The 12899-nt window shown below is 37.9% G+C and overlaps 2 long non-coding RNA genes across 2 annotated transcripts in view; one reads left to right on the forward strand and one right to left on the reverse strand.

Annotated features, from left to right (window-relative positions):
• LOC112981690 (uncharacterized) overlaps positions 1-12899 on the forward strand; it is a 122382-nt gene that overhangs the window by 63882 nt on the left and 45601 nt on the right. The window lies entirely within an intron of this gene.
• The window catches only part of LOC112981694 (uncharacterized), a 28059-nt gene that overhangs the window by 11106 nt on the left and 4054 nt on the right, over positions 1-12899 (reverse strand). The window contains exon 2 of the long non-coding RNA XR_003258782.2: positions 7302-7486. This is a non-coding gene — a long non-coding RNA (uncharacterized LOC112981694). The remainder of the gene's footprint in view (positions 1-7301; positions 7487-12899) is intronic.

The raw sequence follows: 12899 nt of genomic DNA on the forward strand, positions 1-12899 counted from the left end.
GAGGTTATTCAAGAGAAGCTTCAAAGACCAGTCTCAAGTTGGCTGCTGAGAATAAAGCCACTGAGGAGGGATAATGCTCTTACAATAAAAGGGTTAAAAAAAATATAGGAACTTTTTTGTCATGACTGTGTTGTCCAGATTCTCTATAGCTCTCCTAGGGCAGGGCAACTGCTTGCTTTCAGTGGCGTTACTGCTCATTTATTTACACCCTCATTCAGTTTAGAATTGGGGCTCTCTTCTTGAAAGCTTTGAAAGATATAGTTCAGCAAGTTTCCTTCTGTGAGAACTTAGGATCACTGTTTGAAAGAAAAGCACTTGAGGCTGATGCACTTCAGTTGGAGTTCTTCTGTACTGAATTTGCACATTAAGTACTATACCTTGCTCTTGCCTGCTAAAACATCCCTCATTTAAGAATTCTTCTAAGCGTAAATGACAGAGAGTGGGATATGGTCTCCAGATCTATGCTGTAAGCAGGCCCTTCAGGCAGCTTGGGGAGCCAAGAATTGCTGGAGTGTGGATATGCAACCCACATCATCCTTTTCCAGTGGTATGTTCCTGCGACAGTGGTTGGAAAGGCAGTCCCATGCCACTAGAAAAACGCACCAAGCCAAACTTCCCACAGCTGATTTTTCTAGTGTAAGCTTACTTTGGGTTCTGGGCTAATGTAAAGCAGATTAACATATGTAAGACATAAGCACGTGGGTCCCTCAGTAATCCAAAGTCTCTCTACAAGGGCATTCTATTCCAAATGGTGATATATTATTAATAAGGGGACAGATTTGTACCACTTACTCATGTTCATGAAGTATTGCCCAAGAGTATGATCCTCACAAAAGTAAGGATACGTAACTGGACATTAGATTGATAAATAGCACTAATGATTGAACATTCAGTTTATGTCTATAGAATCTTAAGCAGATATCCAGCATACAGTCACTTCAATCTTTACTGACAGGTTTCAGGCAACTGTCTCCAAGTTTGTGGAGATATCAATGAGATCAGACTTTGTCCACTTACATTTTTATACTCTGCTTGGCTGCATATAGCCAAGAAGGCTGACACCTGCTAATGGAAAAGCCTTTGACAATGGTATGTCTCTTTTCACAAGAATATGAATAGCAGTCACAGATCAGGAACCCCGTTTTGATTCTCACCATATATTTTTCTTTTCTCCTCAGTTCAGCCATACTCATTTCATTAGGCTAGGTCAGTTAGGTCAGGCAGCCTTCTAATTATCTCCCAGAACCAAAGCTGTTGCTGAACTTTTAGTTCAGAATATTGTCTCTTTGCCTGGACCTGGTAGGGTTATCCTCCATTTCACTTCAAAATTATGAGGACCAATTCTTATATGCTTGTGTATACTTTGTATACCTGCCAAGTCTTCTCCTTCCATTCCTTCAGGTAGTCTCAGAAGTGACTGATTATAAATGCTGATCTGACTCTCTAAGCTTTCAGCAGCACACCTGAGGTTCCCATTTTCTTTCATGGTGAACAGTTTTTCTTTCTTTCTTTGACTTTTTTGAGGAACTGATTCCAAAGATTTTATTCACAGTAGTTAACAGGTGTGAACTTGTGTTTGCTAGCATAAGTATCGTGCTGGGTAGCCCTTTGTTCACTTCCTGCTGCTTCCCCGCTCTATTATGGCAAAACTTACTTTAATAGAAGTTTTTTTTTTTTTAATGGTTTGTACAGCACGTATTTTTAAAGCATATTATGGAATAAAAGTGAATACCTATCATAACAATGTGTTCCTATGAACCTCTAACAATTGGGCAGATCCCTTGATTTCAATGGACCTACTCCAGAACAAGGGACTTGTACCACCTGAGCGGGAGTGCTAGAATCTGGCCCTCAACAGATGCAGTTTTGTTTCCACCAGCATGTGCCAATTAAAATGATTCTGCTGTAATAAAATATCAGGAGACAGAAAAGAAACCGCCGTGAACTAAGGCAATACTGAAGAGTTAAGCGCCTTTTCAGCAGACACAGATCCCCTGCTCCACTGGTGATCAAGGGTAATAATGACATCCACTTTCCAACGTAGTGCTGGGCTGCTGAGGGCTGATTCTGATGCCGGTGGATGGTGTGAGTTGTTGAGGGATATTCAAAGACCGTGTTGGATGGGCGGCGGGAAGATCTGAAGCCACAGGAGATGTGGAGCAGAAATAATAGGAGGAGTGGTAAGAATGACACCATTTCCAGAATGTCTGAATTAAGAAGGAAGGTAGGAGAGGTTGAGCTGTGTTTGAAATGTTTTGTCTGCTCAGTACAAAGTATTTGTACAGCGTTTCTGCTGCTAGTGCCTGGGAAATGAAAGTGAACAACTGAAAAATTTAGTTCTATGATTCTTTAGGAGAATTGTTTTAGATAGCAAACAAATGAACAAACAAACTAACAAACAAACAAACTTTCCTCTGATTATTTTGCTTTTAAACAGGAATTTATAAAATGCTGAGATAAGTCTCAATCTCTTTACACCTGTTTCATGCCTTTGTTACCTGACCACTGTCAGGGACATTTCTCCTGATTTCCATAATTTGAGTGGAGACTGAAACCTGTGGTCATACTTGAGGAAACTTCTTACCTAAGAAAACTTAGAGATAAGAATGTTTCTGCAGTCAGTTTGTGTCTTGCCTGGTTCTCTTTACTGTGGCTATTGTTGCTCATATAAATAAGAACAGCAATGCTTGTACTTGCTGACGCTCTGAATAATTACAATTCAATTTCTATAATGGTAACTGTGATATGATTTCAAGCTGGTTTTAGTGTTATAGAATTTACAAGATATACTACTTTAATTATGACTTTTGCCCCTCACTGCTCAATTTCTTTCTCTTTTCCTGCTTGAGTGTTGTAATTCAAGCTTTGTACTTTTTCATTCACCTTGATTTAAAAAAATAGTTGGAATGGGAGAAATTCAACACCAAACAGCATAAGAAAAAAGTAGAGCAAGAGCAAAGAAAGCGTACAAAAAATGAGGAAAACATTTTCATTGAGTCTGACTGGTGTGAAAGCAAAATAATTTAGGAGGAGAAAATATCAAATAATTTGTGCTAATTGTGGAAATGGTAAATGGGTTCATGTCATATTATATGTAAGACCTTGCGTCAAAAAATGTATCACTTCTACTACTTTACCTTTAGCCATTTCAAATGTTAGCTGAAATACCCAGAGCTTCTGAAACATTCACTTTGCATCACCAGTGCGCCAGGATACAGCACACACAAACTTTTTGAACTCCTATGCTCTTCAACCATATTTCCTTTTCTCTCCTAAATTTCCACCTCTGCTAAAGAACTCCCAGGCTTCTTGTTCTCCCGTAAACTTTGTAACAAACTTTTCAAAATACCTGGTGCTGGCAGAGACAGGAATCACACCTTGGTAAGGAAAGGGAAGGTTTCCCCTTCAAAGGGGAAAGAGCTTCAAAAGAGAAGCTCTTTGTGAACATGCAGAGGTTCATTCCCAGTAAATGGGCATCAAATATGGATGATCCATTTTGTAAAGTTAGGCATTGGAAGTAATATACCAATTTAGCCAGTGGCCAATGAGATGAAAAGCTTGGCAGAAAGGAATTATAAGACATGGCACAGATAGAAATAGAGAAATATAACAATATCACTAGAAATGTTTTTAACAAGAAAACAGTCTTTTGTTGAAAGGGAAACATTTCGCAGCAGAATCTTCCTATTTTTTAAAGCAAGGCTGATTTTTTATAAGTCTCTAAAGTCCAATATGGATGCTTTAATTGCTGAGAGAGAGACAAATATGGTCTTGCATTCCCTTCCCAGGTACAAATTCACACTTGAACATCTAGAACCATTTTGACTGGAAATAGACATTTTGACACAAAGCATTTTCTCAAAAGTAGTCATATAATTGTTTTCAAATAGTTAGAAGAAAAATCAACATTTTGAAAGTTGATGCAAAGTAACTTGTGTCCTCCAGATAGCTCTATTCATGTATTCTTTAGCTGTCAGAAGTAGAGCGTAGCTCAGCAATTACCTGCATTACATTCACATCTCCCTTTTTCTGTTAAATCATGCACACACATTTTCAATTTATTAGCACTGGATAAGTGGCCAACTATCTCTAGAAGCCTTGTAATGTGTAAATTACCCTAGCCAGTTCGAAGATGGGATATGTGTCCATGAAAGTGAATTACTCACAGATCACAAAAGAAACCACCTTTTCAAAATTATTTCAGATGGTCTAATTATCTGCAAAATGTAGGATTGGTTTTGTGCTGTTGGAATTTGTTAATATCCACCAAAAATGCTTTTGGCATTTTTCTATGCACAGCAGGAAAATCGGTATGGAACTGGAACTTGTTGTTAATAAAACTTGAAAAGAACAGCTTAAGGTCTTTGCTGAGCTATAAATGGTTTAGGCCTCTCAAGCCTACATACTGTCTTAGGATGAGAGCACATGGAAAGGACACATGAAAAGGCAATTAAAGAAAAATTTGGGGTTAGGGTATTGATATTATTAATTAGAGATGAATCATGCTGATTAGAAAACTTGACACTCCAGAAATGGCAAAGCAAAGCAATCGCTAACATGTCTGGAATTCATATTACCTGCCCAAGCAATTTTCTTTCTCCTTCTGTAAGTGAACAGTATTGTTCATTTCAGTAAGATATTAGAAACAGACACTAGACACTCAATTCCCCCTTCTTCAGGCAACTGGGATTTAAATATCCATTCAGTGCAGTAAATGATACATCTATCACGAAACTCCTTTTTAACTCTATATCTACAGTTGCAGAGACATGGGTAATATATAATTAATAGGCATTTTACATTTTTATGAAGAGCAGAAATGTGTACAGTTTTTTCCTTTCTTTTAATTTGCGACACAGGCAATGGATTACCGGCATTGAATATATATGAAAATGATGGTGCTACATATGAGAAAAAAGCAAAAAAGTTTTACGGAAGGTTAGATCAAGGATGTTAAGTTTGGTGAAATACTGAAAATTAATATCTATTTCTGTCTTATATTAAGACTCAGTAGTAGGTTTCTGTATCAATAAACAATGTTTACATGTTAGCCCCATATCTGTTTTCATTTAATTTTTCTTGGCTTGTGTTTAGTAACACTGGTAGGTGTATGCTGGGAGTGGTTTGTGAAGAAGCGAGATCTGCTTGGGGGACTGTGATTTGAGTCTTGTGGGTTGGGACTGTGGTGTTACGTAGATGTGCTAGACCTGGCTTATGCTCTGTTCCTTCCCAGAATCAGTATCGGGGGTGCAGCGGAGTCTGCTGGAACTCCTGAAAGGATTTCCCAGAGCTCAATGTGGAAAGTATAAATGGAGCATTTAAGTAATGTAGGGTCTCAATAGGAAAGCGAAATTAAACATTTGAGTCAGCATCTGGTACTAAAGATACAAGAAAATTCTTCCCTTCCAGATTCACTTTTACAGAACACAAATATGAGAAACTATTTTGGACTGAAGTGTCAATAGATGACATTTTTGAACAAATATGATAAAATCAACAGGATCAAGCTGTCAGAGTGAGATGGTGCTTTTCTAGGTGGAATTCAAACGTGAAATTCTTAAAGTTTAGCTTTTATACCTGATGAGTTAATGAAAAGTATGAATACGATCTCTTTGAGAAGAAATACAATTCTGTAGGAGTTTAATGAACAATGTGAATTAAGATTGGGTGATAAAGGTATTGTAGCTGGGTTTTCCAAAGGCCTTCCAGAGGGTCCCTCTCCCAAAAGGTCTTTAAGAAAATGAGTTCTTATGAAAAAAAACAGAGAATGACTTGGATTAATAATTGAATAAAAGATAGGCAAATGGCAGGAATAAAGTAACAATTTTCACAGTGAAGGTAGATTGCTAGTGGTATCACAGAGGTCTCTGTATTTGGACTTGTGCAGTCTGTACGTTCATAAATGACTTTTATTAAGGGAGTGGAATGATACAGGAGATGCCACTGTTTGCAGTTGGTATAAAATTATTCAAGACTGTCAGACTTACAGCTAATTGTGAAGGTTTGCAATAAGATTTCCAAGCTGACTGGATGATAAAATGGCATAGAACATTCAGGGTGAGTTCCAGTTGCTGGAATATAGACCTGTAGAGTCATCTTAGAGGGTCTAGACCTCTAAATGTCAAGCATTTTAGAGGCTTGACATATCCACATGAGGCTGGCAGACCTGAGACAGTCAGACTGTCCTTGTCTATGAGTTTAGATGCCTATGTTTGGGCAATTGAATCCCATCCTCAGTGTCCGTTAATGTGTAGTAATATGCATGGAGAAAAATAACTCTAAACCTATACAAAGATGGCCTCCAAATTTTCAAGTAATTGGTCTTGGAGTCAGTGTAGATGAGGTTCTGTAACATCAGTAATGGTCAAAACTGCAAATCAGTTGCTATTATAATTAGCAAAGGAATAGGAAAAAGGTCAGAATAATGACTATGCTCCTGTAGAAACCTGCTATAGAACTATGCCATGAATATTGTGTTCACTTTTGATCACCCCACCTTCAAAAAAGGTGTAAGAGAACTAGGGAAGGATTATAGGGAAGACTGGAAAATGGAACTGCTTTTGTCTGAATTTAAGTAGATTAGGACTCTTCAGCCTGCAAAAGCCATGTCAGAACAGAGATAAGACAGAAAACTGTAAAAAAAAAAAAAAAAAAAAAAACCCAATAATATCAGAATGTTAACAGGGAGTAATTATTCACTATTTCTCACAGTACTAGATGTAGGGCACCCAAAGCAAATGAATGCCTTTTAGGTTTAAAATGGAGAAAATGCTGTCAATTGTGGACTTCATTTCTACGGAAAGCTATGGAGACTGAAAGTACAAATGGGCTGAAAATGGCCAAGCAGGCAGCATCATGGAGTTTTGGTCCATCAGTGGTTCTCACACAAGATAACCTGGAGTCAATGCCCGCCACAGTCAGTTTCCAAGTCAGAGAACTGAAGGAGAAATCACTTCATTCATGCAACTGTCTCTGCTTTTCTCTAGCCACTCACCAGTGCTGGAGCAAAGAAGCACAGTTACAGGAAATTTAGTCTAACAGTCATGACCAATTCTGTGTTTCTATTATGACATTCCTTACCCTAAACTTTAGTGCACAGGCTTCTCCATTCCTTAAAATGGTTGAATAAATATGCAGGGTCTCTTCTTCCACGTATATACAATTGAAATCTAAGAATAAATTTTAAAACATCAAAGCTTGCTAAGAGAAACAAAGAAACCTCTCAGGACACCCACAAAAAATTTATTGTCTCATATTTGCATGCTGAATCAACTTTGAATCAGAGCACATATTTAACATACCTTATATTCTTAGCTCTGACTGGAGAAACAGCCTAAAATCATCGCTGAATTAGAGCTTCCTCTGGAAGGCAACAGCTTTTGAGCAGTGACAGAAACTTTACACAACTGTTCAGGCCAGCCGCTATGTGAGGGAAACCATGGCTGATGTAGGTGCACATACTGAATTCAAATGCACCGAAGGTAATCTAGAAAATAGAGAAAACAGAAACACAGGAAAAATAAGACTAAAATCTTCATGGATTTTTATGGCCAGTTACTAGTGGTTTATTTTGTAGCTCTTACTTCCACTTGGCGCCTGAAACCCTCTCATACAAAAACACGTGCCTTTCCGCTCTGCTCTGCAGCGCTGTGCTTGCCCTGCTCAGAGGCCTCTGCAGCCTTTTCCATCCAGCCAAGGACAGCTGGAAGCTTGTTCTTACTTGCTAGAGGCTGCTTAAGGCAGTTGTCTTGAATTCAGCTATATTCCGGGTCCTGCTGGAGGAAGCATCTGTGCAATCTAGCTCGTCGAGTGAGCTGTACAGGGCTCGTGTCAAATCGAATGCCACTAGGAAGGCTTTATGAGAAATCATCTTTCTCTGACTCGCCTACTAGATGTTTCCTGCTATCTGAGATTGTTCTGAGCTTTTGCCTATCCAGGTAAATAGGTGACTGTTTGCAAAGGCGAGTGACATCAACTGACAGCCTTTAGTGCTGCAGCTCTGGCTTAGTTTGCCACTGAGGACACACTGTGCCAGTGTTCAAATTAAAAATCATGACAGCTCAAGGTGATGTAACTGTTACAGCCAAAATCCTAATGTGAACCATAAGCAAACAAGTAATAGAATAAAGTAGGCTCCTAATATTTGATACAACTATTTCACAGGGCAATCTTGATTCATTTCTACTGTAAAAGCTGTTGATCTCTTCACTAATAAATGTTAGTAAAAGTGTTTTAAATTTGCAAACAATTGTATATATATATGTGTGTGTATAAATATATATATGTATACACACACACATATATATGCATACATATATGTATATGGGCATGTAATTTTTTTCTTTATTTATTTTGCCTTGCCTGAGCTGGGGAAATATGAGTCAATGGTGTAACTGATGCACTTGTAATTGTATGTGAATCCCACAGCAATGAAACTGGATCTTCTTCCTTAATGAGAGCTTTGAGGGCACACTGGGAGAACTGCAGCGGCAGCCTTGCCTGCTGACAAGCCCTTTGCCATTTTTGGCACTCAGGCTTTGCAGGGTTTCTGGTTTTAAATCTCTATGAAAAGCTAGGCGCAAAGATAGACACAATATGGTAGTGATATGCAGCAATGGTCCAGTGAACTATAAATCAGTGATAGCTTAAAAAAAAACCCTGGTAATGTGGTAAACTGGTCTGGCATCACGAGGAATGCATAAGAGATTCTTCTGGGACAAGTGCTACAGAGCACCAGGGATGCACTTAGATAGACAAAGCCGTCTCTGAAATACATGATGAAGTCTATATTTTTAAAAAAATTTTGTGGAAGACTTTTTTGCCCAGTCTAGACTAAGCTGAGCACTAACAGGTCCAGGTATTTCTCAGTCCAGCAGTGAAGTGGTTTCTCTGTCAGGTGATTGCTAAACCAACAAGGTGACATGTCCTGAGCCAGGAGGGCTAACAGGTGGGACTCTCTGCCTTAGCAGATAAATTACTACCTTAGGCAGTATATAAGAAATAAGCAGAGCTTAACAAGGTATGGAGATAGGGGGAGTACAGATTAAGAAAAAAAAAGAAGGCATATATCTTGGCATTCAGTAAGGATTGTGAAACACAGAATTGCCAAAGCAAAAAGAAAGAAAAAAGTAAGAAAAAAGCAGGAGAATTGCTGCACACTGAGGACAGAGTAGCAATTAAAGATAATCCAGGTATGACCGAAAAATTAAATGAAGACTTTGACTGTATTTTGAAGTCAGAAAAAACCTCAAAATGGGAAAATGGGATTAAGTGAAGCATGGGTTTATCAGAAAAAAATATCATGCAGATAAACTTGCTATCTCCTCCCCTTTATTTTAATGATAACTCGATTTCTGAGATAAAACAAATGCAGTAGATTCAACCTGCCTGGTCTTCAGTAAAGCATTTGAATGCATTACTACATGGGGAATTATTAGCTAAATTGGAAAAGATAAGGACAAGTATCAGCACTGTAAGATAAGTAAAGAACTGACTGAAAAGGAGACAGGAGTGGGCTATGTTGAAAGGATTTGTCTTTCTCCCTGGAGGAAAGTTACAAGCAGAGTTCCTTTAGGATTGGTCTGGGGATTAATTTTATTTAATATTTTCCTTAATGACCTAGGCAGAAAAAGTAGGAGTGTACTAATTAATTTGCTGATGATACAAAACTGGGAGATGTCATGAATACAGAGGAGGATTGGAATATTATACAGGAAGAATTAAATGACCTTGAAGACTGGGTAATAGAAATGGGATGGAATTTAAGGTCATGCGCTGCAAGGTCACGCATTTAGGGACTAATGAAAAGTATCTGCTACGAACTGTAGGCTCATCAGTGGGAAATGTCAGAGAGGAAAACCACCTCGCTGTAATCGTTGATCACGGAATTACTATGAAATACCAGTGTGCTTAGGCCATGAAAAAGGAAAATGCAGTCTGAAAATATATTGAGTAAGATGTTTTTAATGGAGCAAGGAAAGTAGGTATTCATGCCATTGAATAAGGTGCTTGTCCAACATCACCTAAAATAGCACAGCCGATTCTAAATCCCTGTGGTTGGGGCGCAAATGCTTTTTTTAAATAAAACAAAAAAACAACAAAAAAAGCAGATCCAAAGAGTGATTAGGATGGTGACTAGGGGAAAGGATGGCCTATCTGAAAAGAAGCTCAGCCCAGCAAAACAGAAGTTGCAAGGGGATGCAATTACTGTCTGTAGATGTACAATGAGGTAAACCCCAGGGAGAAAAAAAAGCTCTTGAAATTAAGTGATAGTTTTGACATGAGAACAAATGGGCATAAATTGGCTATGAATACGTTTGGACCAGAAACTGGAAGAAGGTTTCTGAACACCAAAGCCGTAAGAACAGGAGTGTGGGAGAAAACACAAAGCTAGACAGGTTTTTTAAGTGGGTTTCTGTGATGTGATTCATATGGTGGCAGAAGTTTGAACTTGATGATTCCTGGTCCCTTCCAGTTCTGTGCCCTGTTTTTCAAGGAATCTTGCTTCACTTTCCCTTTTCTTGGGTTATTATATTTTCTTGTATATTGTTGGTTTTAACTGTAGATATTTTACACGAAAACCTCCTTGATATAGTACAGATATTACATAATATCTTTCTGTATATTACCTATTCTCTTTTCTCAGAGGCAAACAGCAACAACAGCTCATGTCTTGCAATGATCAGGAGAATGGAATGAAACAGAAATAAAAGTGCTATATTTCTTTGCAACAAATTTGTTATACTGCAGCAAAAAATCTAAAGTCAGAATGAAGTGGAGAAAATAAATATTTTGAGTCACATTCAGTGCAAAAGCATATTCAGAAGTAAAAACAAGTTCACTGAAAGCTTTTGTTTCCTTTCTGCATACTTGTAAAATCTGTTCAATCCTTAAATTTTTGGAAATGCCTGAAGTACTTTCCAGATCTGAAAATTTTCACAGCACATAGACCAAACAATTTTCATGATGACCCATTATGTTTATTATTATGTTCTTATATTCATGCAGTTCCTCCTTAGACAAAAATTACATTTTCAGTGGTGTTAGGGATTTTTTCTGTGAGGACTACAGATGCTAATCTTTAATAAAAAGTTAGTTAGTTTCTTAAAATGTAAATATTCTCTTTTCCTAACAGGACCACAGTTGTTAGGTTATAATTTCTCAGTTTTATGTCATTGCTATTAAGAAGAGCAATAATTGTCGGGGGGAGAGGGCCAAGGTGTCCTGCTCTTTCTCTCTCTCTCTCTCTGTTGAATGGCACGGCTTAATCATAATGAATGGAAATAGTCCCAAGGATATGTACAGTATTTGTGCTATAAAATAAAAACAAGTCATATTGTGCCTTTAATGCCGTCTCAAATGGATTCTCTCATTATTGCATTCTGAGAAATTCTCTGCCCTAGTATGTCTCAAATCTCATTCTAATCATTACAAATTAGCAATGTAGAGGTTGATAACCAGCAGCAGCGTACTCTGATATGAAGTAAATAACGACAACCCTGTGTTTCCCAGGAGAGGGACTGTCCTTTATGATATCCAGTAATTTGAACAGAGTTCTTGCTATCTAACTGATTGAGGTGTTATAACTATTTAAAGTTTGAGATTATTTCCAGTGTCTACTGCATCTAACAAATATTGAATTACAATACTTTGTGTAACCAACAGCTTATTCGTTTTTGTCATGTGCTGTTGTGTTGTGTTTCATCAACTTCAGAGACAATGATGCAAAATAATGCAATGTGACACCATGAAATACAATAAGATGTGACATAACACATTAGAAATTTAAAGAATGAAAAGCATCAGTCAATTCGGGAAATAGGAACCCTGTCCAAATTTATTGTGACAAGTAAGAACAGTGCAAACACTAAACAGTTTTCAAACCAGAGGGCACCATTGTTTTCTGACCACCCAAATTGCTTGCAGATACTGCCGTCATCTTTATTTTTAGTTTAATTTAGTATGCGCAGAGCTGGGAGCTTTTTCAGTTTGGGCTGTGTTTTTGTTGTTTTGGGGTTTTCCTCTCTCCTTCCCCCAGCCTGGCATTAGTATTTAAATATCTAAATTGGCATCTGAACGACTTGGAGTGATTGTCGGCAACTTTCCATTCCAAACAAACCCGTTCCTTGACATTTCAAAGATGCATTGCTAACAAGCTTCCAAGGATTTTGTTAAAATCCAATTCTGTGAACACAGGCTCAAAATGGATGAACAAAAAAGCATCTGTATTAGGAGAAAAGAAGTGTTTTCAGTTCATATCTAGGGTATGCTAATTGAAAATCTAGAATCAGGCTGCTTTCCTGTAGAGTACTAAAATGAATTGGAATATGAAACAACTCTCTTACATCTGACTACTCCAGACTTTTCTTCCTCACATTTTCACTGTCATCTATTCATATCTGTCTGGTGATATTTAGGTCTGCATTAATGGATTAAAGTCCACATTGATCTCAGTTGGAAAATATGAGTTGCTGTTGCTGATCACCCTGTGCTATTGCCAAAGCCTTCTCCTTTGCTAGTAAAGTCAGATTCTATTGAAGTCTATCCCAAATAGTCATCTGTATAAACAATGATATGTGATTCTAAACTTCAAGCACATTTTCTGACCAGCTGTACTAACCATTTTTATGTAAGCTTTATTTAAGGGCAGCACTACCATGCCGTGAAGTCAGACAATGAAGAGATTAAAACTATTTCTTTTTAATCATTTTAGGGCTTGGATGGCTCATTTGATCGGACACTGGCCTTTCATCACAGGGAAAAGCAGCTCATATCTAGCCTTGGCCATTGTGTTCAGAAGTAATCTTTATGGGATGCTTATAAAATGTTTATAATGAAATGAGTACAGGGATTCTCAGTTTATTTGTCAGCATGGTGAAGAAGAACAGGGAGCTGTCAAC

This window comes from Dromaius novaehollandiae, chromosome 9 (genome assembly GCF_036370855.1).
Source record: "Dromaius novaehollandiae isolate bDroNov1 chromosome 9, bDroNov1.hap1, whole genome shotgun sequence".
NCBI lineage: Eukaryota > Metazoa > Chordata > Aves > Casuariiformes > Dromaiidae > Dromaius > Dromaius novaehollandiae.